Raw genomic sequence first — 21,501 nt, 5'->3', positions numbered from 1 at the left:
GTTATCGATATTTATTGATTATGTTATCGATATTTACCGATTTTGTTATCGATATTCATCGACTTTGTTATCGATAATTATCGATTTTTTCATCGACTATTATCGATTTTGTAATCGATATTTATCTATTTTGTTACCGATATTTATCGATTTTGTTATCAATTTTGTTATCGACATTTATCGATTTTGTTATCGATATTTATCGATTTTTGTATCGATATAAATCGATTTTGTTATCGACATTTATCGATTTTGTTATCGATATTTATCGATTTTGTTATCGATATTTATCGATATTGTTATCGATTTTGTTAGCGATATTTATCGATTTTGTTATCAATTTTGTTATCGATATTTGTCGATTTAGTTATCGACATTTATCGATTTTTGTATCGATTTTTGTATCGATATAAATCGATTTTGTTATCGACATTTAACGATTTTGTTATCGATGTTTATCGATTTTATTATCGATATTTATCGATTTTGTTATCGATATTTATCGATTTTGTTATCGATATAAATCGATTTTGTTCTCGATATTTATCGATTTTTTTTTATCGAAATTGTTATCGATATTTATCGACTTTGTTATCGATAGTTATCGATTTTGTTATCGATATTTATCGATTTTGTTATCGATATTTTTATGGATTTTCTAATCGATTTAGCTACCAATGGTATTATCGATGATGCTATTGAAATTTTTATCGAATTTGTCATCTATTTTGCTTTCGATATTTTGATGGACGTTATAATCGATTTTGTTATCGGTAGAGTATGAAGATAAAAATGAAGATAATGGAAAAACAGAATAGCATGAATGTTATTAAAACGATCAGTGGTAGAGGTAGGGATCTACATTGATAGAAAAAAAAACGAAAAAATATAACCTTAAGCAAAAGCAGATCTGTGTATGTATAGATAGATAAATAACGTAAGTTTCACTTCTACAGTGTGGCCCAGGCGCACTTACTTTTTTTTCATCATACCGTGTGCCAACTTCACATACATGTATTTTGCCCTAGTGGCGCCGAAAAGCATTCTTCAAATTGATAGTCTCAGATTTTTTAGCTGATGCTTTGGCCTGAGAATGTGCTACATGGAAAAATTCTTTGGGTCCAAGTCGTAGCCATTTTTGCGAAGAAATGAAGCTGGGATTTTTTTTTCGAAAACGACGAGTCTTATTGAATCGTCCGAAGATATCTACTAAATTTTTTTCGTTCCCAATATAACAAAGCATTGTTTAAAATCTTTCCACAGTAGACTTGTTGATTTACCTTTACCTGTTCCATATAAAATTCCTCTAGACGAAATTCGTGCAATATGTGAAGCATTCCCGGTAGGGGCGAAAGCAGGTAGGGGTTTTGGAGGCTAGATTGGAAAATAGGCTACTCTTCTTAAGAGTTGCCACATTTTAAAACAGTTGAATTAAAATAATACGCGGAAACGACTGCACGGATTTGCATGAAATTTTGCACGAGTTGCCAGGTGCTAAAAAGTTTAACTATATTAATACGGGGAAATGACTGAACTGATTTGCATGAAAGTTTGCACACAGATAGCTTATGAACTAGACTTGAAAATAGGAAACTTGTTTAGAGTTGCCAACTGCCAAAAAAGTTTAATTAAATTAATACGTCTGAACGGATTTCCATGAAATTTTTCAAGCAAATAGTTTATGACCTATCCGTCATCAGTATCGGACGGTTTTATGACAGGGTAGAGGAAGAGAGGCTCCTAGCCTCGCCCAACGAGGATGAAGATCCTGCAGATAAATCTCCAACACTCTAAGGCGTCCACAAATATCCTCTTCCACCTTGAGCAAGGTAGAGCCGACGTAGCCCTGATCCAGGAGCCGTGGCTGGGCAGTAACGGTATCTCGGGGATTAAGACGCCTAAGTTTAAGCTGATGGTGCAGAAACAAGCAGGTAGACCATGATCCTGTATGCTCATCAGAAACGAATTCAAAGCACTAATTTTACCTAATTTCAGCAATGAGGACATTGTGACGGTTAGCGTGGAGGGCGGCGCCAGAGAGCTCCGGCTTGTTTCTGCATAAATGGCGCATGAGGACGAGGTAGAACCACCTCCACTATTGCTGCGTGAGACCATAGCTGAAGCGAGGCGACGAAAAGTCGACATTATTATTGGATCGGATGAGAACTCGAGGCACTCGTGCTGGGGAAGCTCAGACATCAATGCGAGAGGTGAGTCTCTTTTTGATTTTATTCTAAGTGAGGACTTAGGTATTTGTAATACAGGCAACGAACCGACCTTTGTCACTGCGGCCAGGCAAGAGGTCCTCGACCTTACCCTTGCCTCGTCTTCTTTATCATCCCGTATTTCCGATTGGAGGGTTCTTCAGGATCACTCCTTCTCGGACCATAGATATATTCAGTTTTATCTGGACGAAGATCGTCCAAAAATTATCCTCTATAGAAATTTTAGGAGAACAAATTGGGACCTCTACAGCCAAAAATTGCGGCCCCTCCGGTAAACTTAAGCACTGAAATCTCGACTGAAGACTCTTTAGAGAAATTTACATCAGCTTGTAGGTGTGCCATTGAAAGCTCATGCCCGCCGAGCAGGCCCTCGGGCAAAGTCCGACCGAAATGGTGGGCGATGCAACTCTCGGAACTTAGGGCGTCGAGCAGGCGCCTTTTCAACAAAGCCAGGAAGAGTGGACAACACTCCAACTGAGAACTCTGCAAGGTCGGACTGGGTATATATAAGGCCGAGATAAGAAAGGTCAAAACTGAGTCGTGGAGAGATTTCTGCGAAGTAGTAGAAGATTGTCATGAATCGTCTCGATTTGGCGAATCCTTGCGAGGAGTCATGTACCTTTGGGATTCTTGAGGGACGAAGAGGGAAACTGGGCCATGAGCGGAGGGGATTCGCTTAAGCTACTCCTTGACACTCATTTCCCACACCGTGTGAGCTTACCGGTGTCGGTACGGTTGGCTGCACAACATTCTCCGGGGAACTACTGGAGACACGCCGACTGCTTTGGGCGATTGACTCTTTCCAGCCCTTCAAGTCCCCCGGACCGGATGGCATTATTCCTGCGCAGCTGCAAAAGGCTGTCGAGGTCTCGTGTCGCTGGCTCACCCCAATCTATGCGAGCTGCCTAGAAAGGGGGTACATCCCGAGGGCCTGAAGGAGGGCCAAAGCAGGAAAAATCTCTCATGTGTCTCCGAGGGACTTCAGGCCAATAAGTCTCTCCTCCTTCTCACTGAAGACTTTCGAGAGGCTCATTGACCTGTATATAAGAAACAGGATTCCTCGAGAGCGATTGAGCCTCCCAGCATGCGTACCTAAAAGGCAGATCCGTGGAATCTGCCTTGCACTCAATTGTTAAAGTCATAGAGGAGTCTCTTATGAACAAAGATTTTGTAGTTGGGGCCTTCCTTAATATTGAGGGGGCTTTTAATAATGTGTTACCTGGGGCGATAGTAAGAGCGCTTACTAAGTTTGGAGTCGAGAGCCACTTAGTTGGGCTCATCTCTCGCATGTTGTACGACAGAACTGTCATAGCGGAATGGGGAAATGCCTCTGACCAGCGTAAAGTGAGCAGAAGCACCCCACAGGGAGACGTCCTTTCCCTCCTTCTCTGGATAGTCGTAATAAACGACAGGAGTTGAAAAGGAGAGGATGCCGGGTTATTGCCTACGCGGATGATGTGGCCCTCATCGTCAGAGGAAAGTTCCTGGGCACTCTGCATGATCTCATGCAAGGGTACCAGAATTTGGTCACAAACTGGTCTTCTAGATGTGGACTTGCTATAATTCCTGAAAAGACGGAGCTCGTACTATTCNATGCCGGGTTATTGCCTACGCGGATGATGTGGCCCTCATCGTCAGAGGAAAGTTCCTGGGCACTCTGCATGATCTCATGCAAGGGTACCAGAATTTGGTCACAAACTGGTCTTCTAGATGTGGACTTGCTATAATTCCTGAAAAGACGGAGCTCGTACTATTCACCAGGAGGTATAAAGTGCCTCATGCCCAGCTTCCCTCAATAGGAGGTGTTTCCCTTGCTCTTTCTGACAGGGTCCAGTTCCTGGGTGTGATGCTGGACAGGAAGTTATCATGGAAGCCAAATATCGAGGAGCGAGTAAAAAAGGCATCAGTGGCTCTTTACTGCTGTAAAAATGCTATAGGGACGAGATGGGGCCTCTCTCCAAAAGTGATATATTGGCTGTATGAAACCATAGTAAAGCCAATCATGTTATATGGGGCCATTGTCTCGTGGAATTCACTGGTAAAGTCTACTTTTGTTAGGAAGCTAGAGCGCGTGCAAAGAGCTGCCCTCATTGGAATCAGCGGGGCGCTCTGGACCACTCCAACTCTAGCACTAAACGCTATGCTCAGCGTCGCACCTGTTGACATGCGGGAAGAGTAACGGCGGTCCGCTCGGCCATTAGGCTCAAAAACTCTGGGTTCTGTTTGAACACAGCACACGGCCACTCGACGATTATCAAAAGTTTCGATTTCCTTCCGGAAGAATTGGACTGGCATGTTCCGAGGCTGGCCCAAACGGATCCTTTTCCACGCACATTCCTCCACGGAGCGAATGGGAGAATGGCAGTCTCTGGAATAGGGGCCAATAAACATATTCACGGACGGATCGAAGCTGGACGGGAGAGTCCGTGGAGGGGTCTACTGTCGGGAACTCTCGATAGATCTTATGTTCAGACTGCAGGACCTCTGCAGCGTCTTTCAAGCAGAGGTGGCCGCTATAAAAGAGGCAGCCGATTGGCTACGCACCAGCCCCCTGCCAACAAGGTGGGTAAATATCTACTCTGATAGCCAAGCGGCAATTAAAGCGTTGGGATCGCTTAGGGTGCGATCGAAACTGGTCGGGGAATGCCTGACCTCTCTCTAAAGTGCCTCGGAATACTTCCAAATGCAGCTGATTTGGGTACCGGGACATAGTGACATCACTGGAAACTGCAGGGCTGATGAATTGGCTAGGCAGGGCAACCTCAAGGTCATTACCTCAGATAGGGAGGGCGTAGGAGTTCCGTTGGCAACCTGTGACCTGCTTCTAGACAGATGGGCTCACAGTCGGCTCAGCGAGCGCTGGGTAAAAACCCCGACATGCAAAGTTGCAAGCTCCTTCTGGCCGGTTGTTGACCGCGGGCGATTAAGGGAGCTTCTGCAGCTGGCTAAGCGCTAAGGTTTACTGACCGGACATTGTCCTTTAGGTACCCATGCGGTGCGACTTAACATAGTCACAGATCCCTACTGCCGCAGCTGTTTGGAAGATGAGGTGGAATCATCTCAACACTTACTTCTCAGCCGCCCGGCATTCGGAAGGCTAAGATTTAAGCACCTCGGTGCTCATTTCTTCAACACTCCTGAAAAGCTCTCCGGAGTGGACATCGGGTGCCTGCGGAACTTTGTTCTGAGCACCCAGCGCTTCTCTTAGCTTCTAACGCAGTATATTTTAGTTGCCGTTCAAAGAAATGTGGTAGTACAATGGACAATCCAATTAATGTCTAAGTGAGGCTCCTGGTGGAGTCTGCCACAATAACCCAACCTAACCTTATGACCTATATTGGAAAATAGGTTACTTTTTTAAGAGTTGCCACCTGTTTGAAAATCAAATTTTGCACACAGATGGTTTATGACCTGGATTGAAAAATATGCTACTTCCTTAACCGGTTTCCCGCTCACGACGAAATTTGGCACACTTACTACGGATTTTACAAAGATGCGCTTACACCATACAAATTGAAATTTTCATAATACATACATATCTCTGGAAGAATTTGTGGGAGAGAACTGGAGCTTCGTATGGAGATATGATGTGAAAATTCATACTCACAGAGAAAAATGGAAGTTTTTGGAAAAGAGGCGTAGCACCTCCCATACTAACTGAAAGTTTCATACTGCATATGAGACATTATTTTTCATATCGGCCACCGAATTTGGTGTAACACTTTCGACTGGCTTCAAATTTTTTTATGGATTCTATACATGAAATACGCTAACACTTGTTCGAGGAATTTTTTAATTTTTTTTTTCTTCGGAGATGTGATCTGTCAAAGTTTGAATTTTTTCGTGATTCTGACTAATCATGTACTACTTCAAATCGTTATATCTCGGGTTCTGCGCATTGTAGAGTCTTTATCTTAACGTCGTTTTAAAGCTAAAGAAACGGGCTTACGATTTCTATATATAAGGCGATCAAGATTGTCCCAAAGCAGCGTTGCCAGGTTGACGTATTTAACGTCATTTGTACGTTTTTTGTAACCTGTTGACGTTTGGACGTTTTTTGTGTAAAAACTGACGTTTTTTAACTTCCCAGAAATTTTTCTTTGTTACTAAATCTTGTAAGTAGAAATGATTTTGAATTATTTTCTTAATAAATCTTTACAATCTTTGTGTTTTGCTGCAGCTGCTTCANGCGGGAAGAGTAACGGCGGTCCGCTCGGCCATTAGGCTCAAAAACTCTGGGTTCTGTTTGAACACAGCACACGGCCACTCGACGATTATCAAAAGTTTCGATTTCCTTCCGGAAGAATTGGACTGGCATGTTCCGAGGCTGGCCCAAACGGATCCTTTTCCACGCACATTCCTCCACGGAGCGAATGGGAGAATGGCAGTCTCTGGAATAGGGGCCAATAAACATATTCACGGACGGATCGAAGCTGGACGGGAGAGTCCGTGGAGGGGTCTACTGTCGGGAACTCTCGATAGATCTTATGTTCAGACTGCAGGACCTCTGCAGCGTCTTTCAAGCAGAGGTGGCCGCTATAAAAGAGGCAGCCGATTGGCTACGCACCAGCCCCCTGCCAACAAGGTGGGTAAATATCTACTCTGATAGCCAAGCGGCAATTAAAGCGTTGGGATCGCTTAGGGTGCGATCGAAACTGGTCGGGGAATGCCTGACCTCTCTCTAAAGTGCCTCGGAATACTTCCAAATGCAGCTGATTTGGGTACCGGGACATAGTGACATCACTGGAAACTGCAGGGCTGATGAATTGGCTAGGCAGGGCAACCTCAAGGTCATTACCTCAGATAGGGAGGGCGTAGGAGTTCCGTTGGCAACCTGTGACCTGCTTCTAGACAGATGGGCTCACAGTCGGCTCAGCGAGCGCTGGGTAAAAACCCCGACATGCAAAGTTGCAAGCTCCTTCTGGCCGGTTGTTGACCGCGGGCGATTAAGGGAGCTTCTGCAGCTGGCTAAGCGCTAAGGTTTACTGACCGGACATTGTCCTTTAGGTACCCATGCGGTGCGACTTAACATAGTCACAGATCCCTACTGCCGCAGCTGTTTGGAAGATGAGGTGGAATCATCTCAACACTTACTTCTCAGCCGCCCGGCATTCGGAAGGCTAAGATTTAAGCACCTCGGTGCTCATTTCTTCAACACTCCTGAAAAGCTCTCCGGAGTGGACATCGGGTGCCTGCGGAACTTTGTTCTGAGCACCCAGCGCTTCTCTTAGCTTCTAACGCAGTATATTTTAGTTGCCGTTCAAAGAAATGTGGTAGTACAATGGACAATCCAATTAATGTCTAAGTGAGGCTCCTGGTGGAGTCTGCCACAATAACCCAACCTAACCTTATGACCTATATTGGAAAATAGGTTACTTTTTTAAGAGTTGCCACCTGTTTGAAAATCAAATTTTGCACACAGATGGTTTATGACCTGGATTGAAAAATATGCTACTTCCTTAACCGGTTTCCCGCTCACGACGAAATTTGGCACACTTACTACGGATTTTACAAAGATGCGCTTACACCATACAAATTGAAATTTTCATAATACATACATATCTCTGGAAGAATTTGTGGGAGAGAACTGGAGCTTCGTATGGAGATATGATGTGAAAATTCATACTCACAGAGAAAAATGGAAGTTTTTGGAAAAGAGGCGTAGCACCTCCCATACTAACTGAAAGTTTCATACTGCATATGAGACATTATTTTTCATATCGGCCACCGAATTTGGTGTAACACTTTCGACTGGCTTCAAATTTTTTTATGGATTCTATACATGAAATACGCTAACACTTGTTCGAGGAATTTTTTAATTTTTTTTTTCTTCGGAGATGTGATCTGTCAAAGTTTGAATTTTTTCGTGATTCTGACTAATCATGTACTACTTCAAATCGTTATATCTCGGGTTCTGCGCATTGTAGAGTCTTTATCTTAACGTCGTTTTAAAGCTAAAGAAACGGGCTTACGATTTCTATATATAAGGCGATCAAGATTGTCCCAAAGCAGCGTTGCCAGGTTGACGTATTTAACGTCATTTGTACGTTTTTTGTAACCTGTTGACGTTTGGACGTTTTTTGTGTAAAAACTGACGTTTTTTAACTTCCCAGAAATTTTTCTTTGTTACTAAATCTTGTAAGTAGAAATGATTTTGAATTATTTTCTTAATAAATCTTTACAATCTTTGTGTTTTGCTGCAGCTGCTTCAAGATATTTATTTTTTTGACACATATGATATGAGGCTTGTTGTAATGTGTGCAATTGCACATTAAAAGCCAAATCAGGAAGAGCCGATCTATGGCAACACGAACGCTCACAAAAGCATCGAAAAAGCTGTGCAGCATTAAACGTCAGAAAAAAGTAGGCAACTTTTTTAAGAATTTATTGAAAATGTAATGAACGCAAAAAAGGCTGAGGTATTGCTATGCTCCTTCTTAGCAGAGCGTAATTTACCATTTTCGACAACCGAGTCCCTAACCAAATGTCTACAAGAAAAAAAAAATTATTAAAAATCAACGCGATTATTTAGCCCCTTTAAGCTTGCACATTATTGCCCTAGAATTTAATGGGCTATCAAACTACATACTCGAAAAATTCTAAAAAATCTGAATAAAATGTTGAAAATCTAGCTGAAAATTTGCAGANACTTCTCAGCCGCCCGGCATTCGGAAGGCTAAGATTTAAGCACCTCGGTGCTCATTTCTTCAACACTCCTGAAAAGCTCTCCGGAGTGGACATCGGGTGCCTGCGGAACTTTGTTCTGAGCACCCAGCGCTTCTCTTAGCTTCTAACGCAGTATATTTTAGTTGCCGTTCAAAGAAATGTGGTAGTACAATGGACAATCCAATTAATGTCTAAGTGAGGCTCCTGGTGGAGTCTGCCACAATAACCCAACCTAACCTTATGACCTATATTGGAAAATAGGTTACTTTTTTAAGAGTTGCCACCTGTTTGAAAATCAAATTTTGCACACAGATGGTTTATGACCTGGATTGAAAAATATGCTACTTCCTTAACCGGTTTCCCGCTCACGACGAAATTTGGCACACTTACTACGGATTTTACAAAGATGCGCTTACACCATACAAATTGAAATTTTCATAATACATACATATCTCTGGAAGAATTTGTGGGAGAGAACTGGAGCTTCGTATGGAGATATGATGTGAAAATTCATACTCACAGAGAAAAATGGAAGTTTTTGGAAAAGAGGCGTAGCACCTCCCATACTAACTGAAAGTTTCATACTGCATATGAGACATTATTTTTCATATCGGCCACCGAATTTGGTGTAACACTTTCGACTGGCTTCAAATTTTTTTATGGATTCTATACATGAAATACGCTAACACTTGTTCGAGGAATTTTTTAATTTTTTTTTTCTTCGGAGATGTGATCTGTCAAAGTTTGAATTTTTTCGTGATTCTGACTAATCATGTACTACTTCAAATCGTTATATCTCGGGTTCTGCGCATTGTAGAGTCTTTATCTTAACGTCGTTTTAAAGCTAAAGAAACGGGCTTACGATTTCTATATATAAGGCGATCAAGATTGTCCCAAAGCAGCGTTGCCAGGTTGACGTATTTAACGTCATTTGTACGTTTTTTGTAACCTGTTGACGTTTGGACGTTTTTTGTGTAAAAACTGACGTTTTTTAACTTCCCAGAAATTTTTCTTTGTTACTAAATCTTGTAAGTAGAAATGATTTTGAATTATTTTCTTAATAAATCTTTACAATCTTTGTGTTTTGCTGCAGCTGCTTCAAGATATTTATTTTTTTGACACATATGATATGAGGCTTGTTGTAATGTGTGCAATTGCACATTAAAAGCCAAATCAGGAAGAGCCGATCTATGGCAACACGAACGCTCACAAAAGCATCGAAAAAGCTGTGCAGCATTAAACGTCAGAAAAAAGTAGGCAACTTTTTTAAGAATTTATTGAAAATGTAATGAACGCAAAAAAGGCTGAGGTATTGCTATGCTCCTTCTTAGCAGAGCGTAATTTACCATTTTCGACAACCGAGTCCCTAACCAAATGTCTACAAGAAAAAAAAAATTATTAAAAATCAACGCGATTATTTAGCCCCTTTAAGCTTGCACATTATTGCCCTAGAATTTAATGGGCTATCAAACTACATACTCGAAAAATTCTAAAAAATCTGAATAAAATGTTGAAAATCTAGCTGAAAATTTGCAGAAGAATTGAGCCCCAGTTTACAATGAATTTTAAATGTGTTCTGTCGATATGACATTTTAATATACCTTACGTACATATGTACCTTTGTATGCAATAAAAGTTTAATAAGAACAATTTTTATCCATTTATTTAAAAAGAGACGTTTTTGGGTAGGAAATGACGTTTTTTCAGACCAAGAGGGACGTTTTCTCATGCCGAAGACCTGGCAACACTGTCCCAAAGTCAACTTAGCTATTAATAGTTGAACTTTTTGAAGATGATTTGCATAGTGAAGACCCGTAAATTAAAGATTTAAAATTATACCATTGGATTCCTTGTTTAATTCTCTATAGAAAACACGTTTAAAAAAATTTTGGGTTTTTCGAGAATTATTTTAAAAATATTTTTTATGTGTATACATCTTTGGTTTCGATAGGGGAAAAATTTGCGAAGCTGTAACGCATATCCCAGCACAAAATTTCGAAGGGCTTAGCATGTGTATTTCAGCATAAAATATTTATTTTCATTAGAAGAACCCTGTGTATGCTTGCCAAATGGTTGCACACATTTAGGCATATGCATAGTAAGAGGAAATGCGCTACAATTGATTATTACTTCCGATTATTTAAACTCCGCACATGCATACGGCTTTGTACTTATGTATGTACATAAATATGTATGGACTCATTTGTTGCAACTAAAAAGCAAGTCGAAAATTTAAAAAAATAATGAAATCATTTTAACTGGGACCGTTGATAACTGATGAACATACATGAATATATGTGTGTATAATATGCATATGTATGGATTATATAATAGCTCTGATCCAATACTTTTCGTGTAAAATCCTGGAAAAAGGTCAAACAGCAAAATCACTCTCTGAAGTGAGGGTAAAAAGTGAGTAATAGCAAAACGTATGGAACAAAAAAGCATCGGGTAAAATCCTGCAACATGAACTGCATTTACATGAACCACAGATTATATTCCGAAAAGAAAAAATAAATTTAGGAATATATACAAATAGAAATTCTCAAACTATAAGCTCAAAAGCAATAACTGATGCGGTGTTTCCAAGATATTTTAACGCCCTTGAGTCACAAGTATATACAAGCATATTTTATCAATCGTACCGATAATTTCATGCATTAAAAGAATTAAAAATGAAAATGAATAAAAAAAATAAATTAGCAAAATGAATAAAATTAAGTGAAATTAATGTTTAATTTCTAACCTAACCTACATTTGTATGTATGTAACTGAATCGCCTAATAATAGCTTTACACATAAAACGATTCTCCTAATTTTCGAGCTTAACTCCCTATCTGTTATTAGAAAAAGAGATTAGCCATGCAAAATTATGATTAAAAATATCTCAGATTAAACCGATAACTTTTTGGCGTCCAACCTAGTTTTATCAATTATACTTGCGAAGAAGAGGAGAAATGTCAAATGTTAAAGTAAACAAAAATTGACGCTAGTAAGTAAAATAGGTTTGTAAAGGTATTTTTAATAAAATATTCAGTTAAAATATATTTAAATGGCATAATATGTGTTGCAGAAAACAGTGACCACGGTGGTACAGAGAAGAAGTTGAACTTTTCCTCGAGTTGTGTGAATAACAAGCACAACCAATTTGACAGCTAACGAGCTTTGATTGAGATTATATTTATATGTAAACGTACTTTTATGCTTTGCCGTTCGCATATGTTTACACATCAAATTTCATGAGCAATTTCATTTAGCAAGGTGTTAAACATCGGGTTTTGGCAAGAATTTAAATTTTATTGCAAGTCCCACGCAAATTTATTTTTCTATGCTGCATATCTCTGGAGGTGTTTATTCAAGAGGACTGGAACTTGGCACCGAGATGTGTATACAAAATTAATTCCATACTCATGGTGAAATATTTTCGTTATTCGAAAAGGGGGAGTGGCACCTCTCGTACAAATTTACTATTTTATACTGCATATCTCTAAAAGTGTTCATGGTAGAGTACTGGGACTTGATACTGGGTTATATAAAATCAATTCCAAACTCAGGTAAGAAAATTAGGGTAAGAGGCGTGGCACTTCCCGTACAAATAGACTTTTTCTTGCCACATATTACTGACAAAAAAATTTCATGTAATGGAAAAGGGAGAGCCGGCTTCGGCCATATAATCTAAAGCTCGATGCATATAGGAATTAAAGGACTGTTTTTACACTACTATTAGGTATTTACTTTACTATTTTACAAGCATATGAATATATTGAAGGTCCATTTACAATTGCTGATTCAGTTTATGGATCTACTTTTTTATAGCAACAAGCTTCCGCGGAATCCATGTATTAATTGGAACTACATTTTTATAAGTATGTTTAATTCGACATTTAAATAATCATTTCTCAAAAACTCATCATTTTGGATTTGAAGCAGCTGCCCCTAATTTCCCCTACCTGTGTCCGCCACTGATTTAAGTATATTTGACTTCCAATCATAAGGTCTACTAATCTAGTAGTATAAATAAATTTTCCAATTGCTATTATAACTTCAATTTTAATTATTATTTCTAGCGTAATAATATATTAGCATCAATTATATCAAAAAAAATATTAACGGATCGAGAAAAATGTTCACCTTTTCAATGTGGTTTTGATCCAAAGTCTTCATCTCGTCTTCCTTTTTCTTTACGATTTTTTTTAATTAAAATTATTTTTTTAATTTTTGATGTAGAAATTGCTTTAATTTCACCAATAATTTTAATTATCAAAACTTCAAATAATTTTACATGAACAACCACTTCAATTATTTTTATTATTGTTTTAATTATTGGATTATATCATCAATGAAATCAAGGAATACTAAATTGATCAAATTAGGGTTGTAGCTAATTATAACATTTGATTTGCATTCAAAAAGTATTGAAATTTCAATCTACCTTAATTAATTGAATATGAAGCGATTTATTGCAATTAGTTTCGACCTAATTTTAGGTAATTTAAATACCCTTATTTTCAATTAATATCTATCTATTAATTGAAGCCAAAAAGAGGCTTATCACTGTTAATGATAGAATTGAGATTTATACTCCAATTAAGGAAGTATGATGTTCAAGAAAAAGCTGCTAACTTTTATCTTTTAATGGTTAAATTCCATTTATACTTCCATTTATATAGTTTAATAAAAACATTACATTTTCATTGTAAAATTAAAATACTTGATTTTTAGAAATTACAAAAATTAATTCACTATATTCAAGAATTATATAATTACCCTAACATCTTCAAAGTTATACTCTAAATTTAAGTTACTTGAATAAAATAATAAAAAAAATCTAAATAAAAAAGTAATTCATAAAACAAATAATAAAAGATAAATTTTTAAATTATTATTATGAAGAAAAAAATTTAAATTAGAAAATTCAATTAATCTATTATATAAATTTTGACCAACTAAAAATTCTGATCAACCTTGATCAAATGATTTATAGACTACTCTTCCTAAATTTAATGGAAAATTAATAATTCCATAAGTAGAAATGTAAGGCATAAATCATATAGAACCAAAAAAATAACTAATTAAATAATTATTAAATGATTTATTTAAATGGAATAAAGAAACATGAGAAATTATATAACCTATAAATCCTCCAATAATACAAACATATAAAGTTAATAATTTTATAGGTATGGGTAAACAAATTATATACGGAGTAGGAAAAATTTATTATCTAAGAATTCTCCCCCCAATAACACTGGTCTACAAATTTCAACTTTTTTTCTGCGAATAAGACGGGACCTGGTGTTTCTGAACGGATTTTTCGTGCTGAACACGAATCCGGGGTCAAAAATGTCCCATCACGTCACGTTTTCGAGAAAAAAGGGGTTGAAACCCCTAAAAACAGCGTTTTTGGCCATTTTCGAAAAATTATAGAGCTGAACCCTGACGTGGTACAAATTTTGCATATATCAGAAATTAAAGGCTAAACCGTGCCCTTTCGAATGAGCCCTATGCCGAATTGATCGCGTGCACCCTTAAAGCAGGGGGTGTATTTGTGTTTAGGGGTGCAGGAAAAATTGATCACAGAAAGAATTTAATCTTAAACGATCATAGAAAATTAATAATGCCAAGGTTTTAACTATATTAAAAGTCGCTGATTACGAATCTGCAGTTAGATTTTAAAAATTTAAGATGACGGGTCGAATATGGTGGATATAAAAATTGGACTCCTAGACACAAATACACCCCCTGATCTAAGGGTGCATGCGATTAATTCGGCATAGGGCTCATTCGAAAGGGCACGATTTAGCCTTTAATTTCTGACATATACAAAGTTTGTACCACGTCAGGGTTCAGCTCTACAATTTTTCAAAAATGGCCAAAAACGCTGTTTTTAGGGGTTTCAACCCCTTTTTTCTCGAAAACGTGACGTGATGGGAAGTTTTGGACCCCAGATTCGTGTTCAGCACGAAAAATCCGTTCGGAAACACCAGGTCCCGTCTTATTCGCAAAACCCTTGTAGACCAGTGTAATTCTTATAATTAATAAACCTCTTATTCCACGAAGCATAATTCAAACCTCATCTCTTAATATATTTAAAGAACCGCAATTTAATTCTCCTGTTATTGAATAATAAACTAATCGAATAGAATAACAAACTTTTAATCCAGTAGAAAAAAAAAATAAAAAGAAAGAAAAAAAATTATATAACTTAATGACACAATTTCTAAAATTATATCCTTAGAATAAAACCCAGCTAAAAAAGGTATCCCACATAAAGTTAAATTAGCTACATTAAAACAAGAAGTAGTTAAAGGTATATAAATTCCCAATCCACCTATTAAACGAATATCCTGTGAATTTTGTATATTATGAATAATAGCTCCTGCACATATAAATAATAATGCCTTAAATAAAGCATGAGTTAAAAGGTGAAAAAAAGCTAATTTATAAAACCCTACACTGAGGGAAAAAATATTAAAATCAAATAGAAACGTAATTGATCTTACTACAAACGTCAGCGAAAGTACTGTATATTGGTAAATATTCAATTCAATTACGCGCATATTAAAATGAGCGCGTTCGTACTGAAAAAGCATCCGTGAAGTGAATAATCAGACAAAAACTAAAAAAAAAAAAAAAATTATTTCCATGTTGCCTGCAGTGGAATTCGAACCCGACCATCTCCGTATATCAACTTGTGGCAAGCATCTTTGCGCACTCAGCTACACCCAGACATACAAATTTGCTTTCAAATGTTGAATATCCATCAAAACCACAGCACGCGATTTGTACGGATAAACATATATATATGTATGTGTGTGTTGTCACCGCTCTCAGAGCGGCGCTCTACATGCTTGGGGTGCGTACCCAGTCAGCAGAGAAACGTACTTTTTGCCGGCAGTGCAGTTTTCGTACATTTTTCTTATCCGGAAACGTTCAGAAAACGATTTCCATATTTGTTCATTTTTCGTATCCGAAAAATATCATCGTCTTATTTCAAAACAATAATTTTAAAATATTTGTTCAAACTGAGCATTTGAAAACATGTATACGTATTCGCCAGTAGCTGAGTTTGCAGAGGAGTGTGCTACTATTTGTCAGCTTTCAGGAGGTGCCAGGTTCGAATTCCGTCAGAAGCAACACATTAAAATTATTTATTAAAATTGAAATAATTGCTGAATCTTAAATTTGTTTTTTGTTTAGTTTCCTGTAACTATGAAAAAGTTTCTGTGAAGTTCATAATGAAATCGTTTTCAACGAAAAATTTCATACAAAATTTCAGACAAATTTCAGGAAAACAGCCGAAAGCGCGTCCGTTTTACAACCATTTTCGATAGTTTTCTGCACATACGTTTCGGATGAACACTTTAGTGGGAGAATTGATCTGAAAAACGTCCGAAAACGGAATCGGAAAACGGATGAAACTTTAGGCTTTTATACGAAATTGTTTCCATTTTCGGATACGTTTCCGGGTATTTTGCTGGCTGGGTATGTACACTTTACATATACATATATACATACTCAGATGTGAACAGTAAAATACGTGNCCGACCATCTCCGTATATCAACTTGTGGCAAGCATCTTTGCGCACTCAGCTACACCCAGACATACAAATTTGCTTTCAAATGTTGAATATCCATCAAAACCACAGCACGCGATTTGTACGGATAAACATATATATATGTATGTGTGTGTTGTCACCGCTCTCAGAGCGGCGCTCTACATGCTTGGGGTGCGTACCCAGTCAGCAGAGAAACGTACTTTTTGCCGGCAGTGCAGTTTTCGTACATTTTTCTTATCCGGAAACGTTCAGAAAACGATTTCCATATTTGTTCATTTTTCGTATCCGAAAAATATCATCGTCTTATTTCAAAACAATAATTTTAAAATATTTGTTCAAACTGAGCATTTGAAAACATGTATACGTATTCGCCAGTAGCTGAGTTTGCAGAGGAGTGTGCTACTATTTGTCAGCTTTCAGGAGGTGCCAGGTTCGAATTCCGTCAGAAGCAACACATTAAAATTATTTATTAAAATTGAAATAATTGCTGAATCTTAAATTTGTTTTTTGTTTAGTTTCCTGTAACTATGAAAAAGTTTCTGTGAAGTTCATAATGAAATCGTTTTCAACGAAAAATTTCATACAAAATTTCAGACAAATTTCAGGAAAACAGCCGAAAGCGCGTCCGTTTTACAACCATTTTCGATAGTTTTCTGCACATACGTTTCGGATGAACACTTTAGTGGGAGAATTGATCTGAAAAACGTCCGAAAACGGAATCGGAAAACGGATGAAACTTTAGGCTTTTATACGAAATTGTTTCCATTTTCGGATACGTTTCCGGGTATTTTGCTGGCTGGGTATGTACACTTTACATATACATATATACATACTCAGATGTGAACAGTAAAATACGTGCGTAATAAATTTTGTATGAATATATTATTTTTAAATACGAACATTTTTAAACGATAATCAAATATAAAGTATTCATTTTTACTATGCATTATTTCCCTCAGTGTATTGATAAAATTCTTATTATTAATCCTAACTGTCTTAATGTAGAAAGAGCAATAATTATAGAGCTATAAATATAGTTAAACCAGATAATAATAATAACAATTGACCTAAAAAGGAATTATATAATTGTTTAAGCCGCCGCTTAAAGCGCAATACGACGGCCGTGCGCGCAATCNATATATATGTATGTGTGTGTTGTCACCGCTCTCAGAGCGGCGCTCTACATGCTTGGGGTGCGTACCCAGTCAGCAGAGAAACGTACTTTTTGCCGGCAGTGCAGTTTTCGTACATTTTTCTTATCCGGAAACGTTCAGAAAACGATTTCCATATTTGTTCATTTTTCGTATCCGAAAAATATCATCGTCTTATTTCAAAACAATAATTTTAAAATATTTGTTCAAACTGAGCATTTGAAAACATGTATACGTATTCGCCAGTAGCTGAGTTTGCAGAGGAGTGTGCTACTATTTGTCAGCTTTCAGGAGGTGCCAGGTTCGAATTCCGTCAGAAGCAACACATTAAAATTATTTATTAAAATTGAAATAATTGCTGAATCTTAAATTTGTTTTTTGTTTAGTTTCCTGTAACTATGAAAAAGTTTCTGTGAAGTTCATAATGAAATCGTTTTCAACGAAAAATTTCATACAAAATTTCAGACAAATTTCAGGAAAACAGCCGAAAGCGCGTCCGTTTTACAACCATTTTCGATAGTTTTCTGCACATACGTTTCGGATGAACACTTTAGTGGGAGAATTGATCTGAAAAACGTCCGAAAACGGAATCGGAAAACGGATGAAACTTTAGGCTTTTATACGAAATTGTTTCCATTTTCGGATACGTTTCCGGGTATTTTGCTGGCTGGGTATGTACACTTTACATATACATATATACATACTCAGATGTGAACAGTAAAATACGTGCGTAATAAATTTTGTATGAATATATTATTTTTAAATACGAACATTTTTAAACGATAATCAAATATAAAGTATTCATTTTTACTATGCATTATTTCCCTCAGTGTATTGATAAAATTCTTATTATTAATCCTAACTGTCTTAATGTAGAAAGAGCAATAATTATAGAGCTATAAATATAGTTAAACCAGATAATAATAATAACAATTGACCTAAAAAGGAATTATATAATTGTTTAAGCCGCCGCTTAAAGCGCAATACGACGGCCGTGCGCGCAATCCTTGGCCGCAGCACTTTGGCAGTTGACCGACGTCAACTCCGAAAAGATGATTACCGAGCGCGCACGGCCGAAATCAGCAAATATTAGTTCAGCAATAAACGTCGGACCAGCAGCGCAATCACGTCATTTTCCGAGCGAAAAAGCGCTTTGCAAGATAAAAAGCCACTTAACAAAAAAAGTCCTCTTCTTGTTCTCAATGCTTCATTGGACAAAGACGGACTTCTACGGGTTAATGGCCGATTAGCACATTCCACATTGAGCTATAATGAACGGCACCCAATCATTCTCCCTACCGAATCGAGGTTCTGCCAGCTATATTTGGAGTTTTTACACTCGCTGCTTCTTCACGCAGAAACACGATTAATGCTCCAAATGGTAAGGCAAGAGTACTACGTACCAAAGCTAAAACCTCTAATTAAAAAATGCATCTTTCAATGCAAAGTGTGCACGCTTTAAAGCAACAAACACGCACCCAAATAATGTCCGCTCTACCCCCTGAGCGCTGCAGTTTCTCACTCCCATTTTCCACAACGGGAGTAGATTTTGTTGGGCCATTCCAAATTAAAGCATCGGTGCTAAGATCTACAACCCTTATCAAGGGATACGTTGCAGTTTTTGTCTGTTTTTCCACAAAGGCAGTGCATCTCGAGCTATGCTCGGATCTTACAACTGAGGCTTTTCGAGCAGCATTCGCCCGCTTCGTTGGCAGACGAGGTTTCCCCTTAAAAATGATGAGCGACAATGGAAAAACCTTCATTGGCGCCCAGCGCGCAACAGAACGCGACTTCGTTAAATTCCTTAACGAATGTTCCGCAGACATTGTCAAAAAATATGCCCCTCAAGGCATCAACTGGCAATATATACCACCCAGCGCCCCCCACATGGGCGGCTTGTGGGAATCTGCAGTGAAAAGCTTTAAAATCCATTTAAAGAAAACCGCTGCAACCCACAAGTTCACTTTCGAAGAATTCACGACGCTTCTGGTGCGAATTGAAGCAGTCCTCAACTCGAGGCCTCTATCCGCACTTTATCAATACCCAACTGATAAGACAGCACTTACTCCGGGTCACTTCCTCCGAGGTGCACCGCTATTGGCCATTCCCGAGCCTAATGCGGAAGACCTCTCTCTACTAAGCCGGTGGGAGAAAGTCAAAGCACTTCACCACCAATTTAGTCGCCGCTGGAAAGAAGATTACCTCAAAGATCTTCAGAAGAGATACAAGTGGAAAACCCCACAACGCGATCCTCTGCCAGGCGACATCGTCGTGATCAAAGAAGATTCGCTCGCGCACCGCGGAAGAAAAAGGCGCTGAAGAAGGCGCAGAAGAAGCCGCGCAGCCAGGCGCTGAAACCACCGCGAAAGAGGACCGCCCGACGAATGATCGCGCGCAACCCCCAATGCCTGCAAACGGCCAGCTACCAGGGCCGCGCCACTAACCGCGTCCTGGGCAACACCATCCGTGCGCTAAAAGAGCTGCAGAAGACTCTAAGCAGCGCATTCCTGCAGGGCGGGGAGGATGTTTAAGCCGCCGCTTAAAGCGCAATACCACGGCCGTGCGCGCAATCCTTGGCCGCAGCAGTTTGGCAGTTGACCGACGTCAACTCCGAAAAGATGATTACCGGGCGCGCACGGCCGAAATCAGCAAATATTAGTTCAGCAATAAACGTCGGACAACGCGCACGCGCCCTTCCAAAATAGTTCTTGATATTCAAATCCTTGTTAACATAAACTCTGTGTANTACCGGGCGCGCACGGCCGAAATCAGCAAATATTAGTTCAGCAATAAACGTCGGACAACGCGCACGCGCCCTTCCAAAATAGTTCTTGATATTCAAATCCTTGTTAACATAAACTGTGTATAAATACATATACATATACATACAACTCGAAGTTGTAAATATAAAACCTTTTGTGAATTTTAAAAATTGAACCTTGAGTGTTTTCTTTAAGCGCAAAGTGCGTACAAAAGAGGTGAGTGCGAAAGGCAACCATTGGAAACATTCAATAATAAAATATTAAAACGAATTAATAAATAAACACCAGCAGTCACAAGAGTTGAAGAATGAACTAAAGCAGAAACAGGGGTTGGAGCAGCTATAGCAGCGGGTAATCAAGACGAAAAAGGAATTTGAGCTCTTTTTGTTATAGCCGCTAATATTATTAATCCCCCAATTACTTCTATTTCAATTCTATTTTTCATTGATTCTAAATAAAAAATATAATTTGAACTCCCATAATTTAATATTCAAGCAATTTCAAGTAAAAAAGCAATATACCAGCATTATAAGATTTAACATTTTGAAAATAAGTAACTAAACAAAAAGAAACTAATCCTAATCCATCTCAACCTAATAAAATTCCAATTCTATTTGGGCTAATAATTAATAATATTATAGATAAAACAAATATAAGAACTAATATAACAAAACGATTTATATTAATATCACCACTTATATATTCTTTTCTATAATAAATTACTAAAGAAGCAATTAATAAAACAAAAGATATAAATAATAAACTTACTCAATCAAATAAAATAGTTATAATAATTCTAGAAGAATTTAATGAAATAACTTCTCACTCTAAAAAAATACAATAATCTCTTAATAAAAATCTCAAACTAAAAATTAATAAATTAATTCTAATTCTAAATAAAATTAAAAATCTAATTCTACAAATTGATAAATATTTTTTCACAATTTAAAATGACATAAATCATATCATTGACACCACAAATCAATATTTTAAATAAACTATTTAAATTTTAAAGTCAAATTATACAAATTTCACTTTTTAAAATTAATAAATTTAAAGGAAATCAATGAAGTATTAAAATGAAATATTCACGAATTTTACCTCCACTAAATGAATAAATTCCAGAAAATCCCTTTCC

At 37.8% G+C, this 21,501-nt stretch overlaps 1 pseudogene; it reads right to left on the bottom strand.

The window, feature by feature from the left end:
- Positions 1 to 15,007: 15,007 nt before the first annotated feature.
- LOC108372323 (NADH-ubiquinone oxidoreductase chain 5-like) lies at positions 15,008 to 21,281 on the bottom strand (annotated as a pseudogene).
- Positions 21,282 to 21,501: the final 220 nt, after the last annotated feature.

This window comes from Rhagoletis zephyria, unplaced genomic scaffold (assembly GCF_001687245.7).
Source record: "Rhagoletis zephyria isolate East Lansing unplaced genomic scaffold, Rhagoletis_zephyria_1.1 Rzeph_scaffold_05640, whole genome shotgun sequence".
NCBI lineage: Eukaryota > Metazoa > Arthropoda > Insecta > Diptera > Tephritidae > Rhagoletis > Rhagoletis zephyria.
The sequence above is the reverse complement of the archived record's forward strand: the minus strand, read 5'-3'. Positions and strand labels throughout refer to the sequence as shown.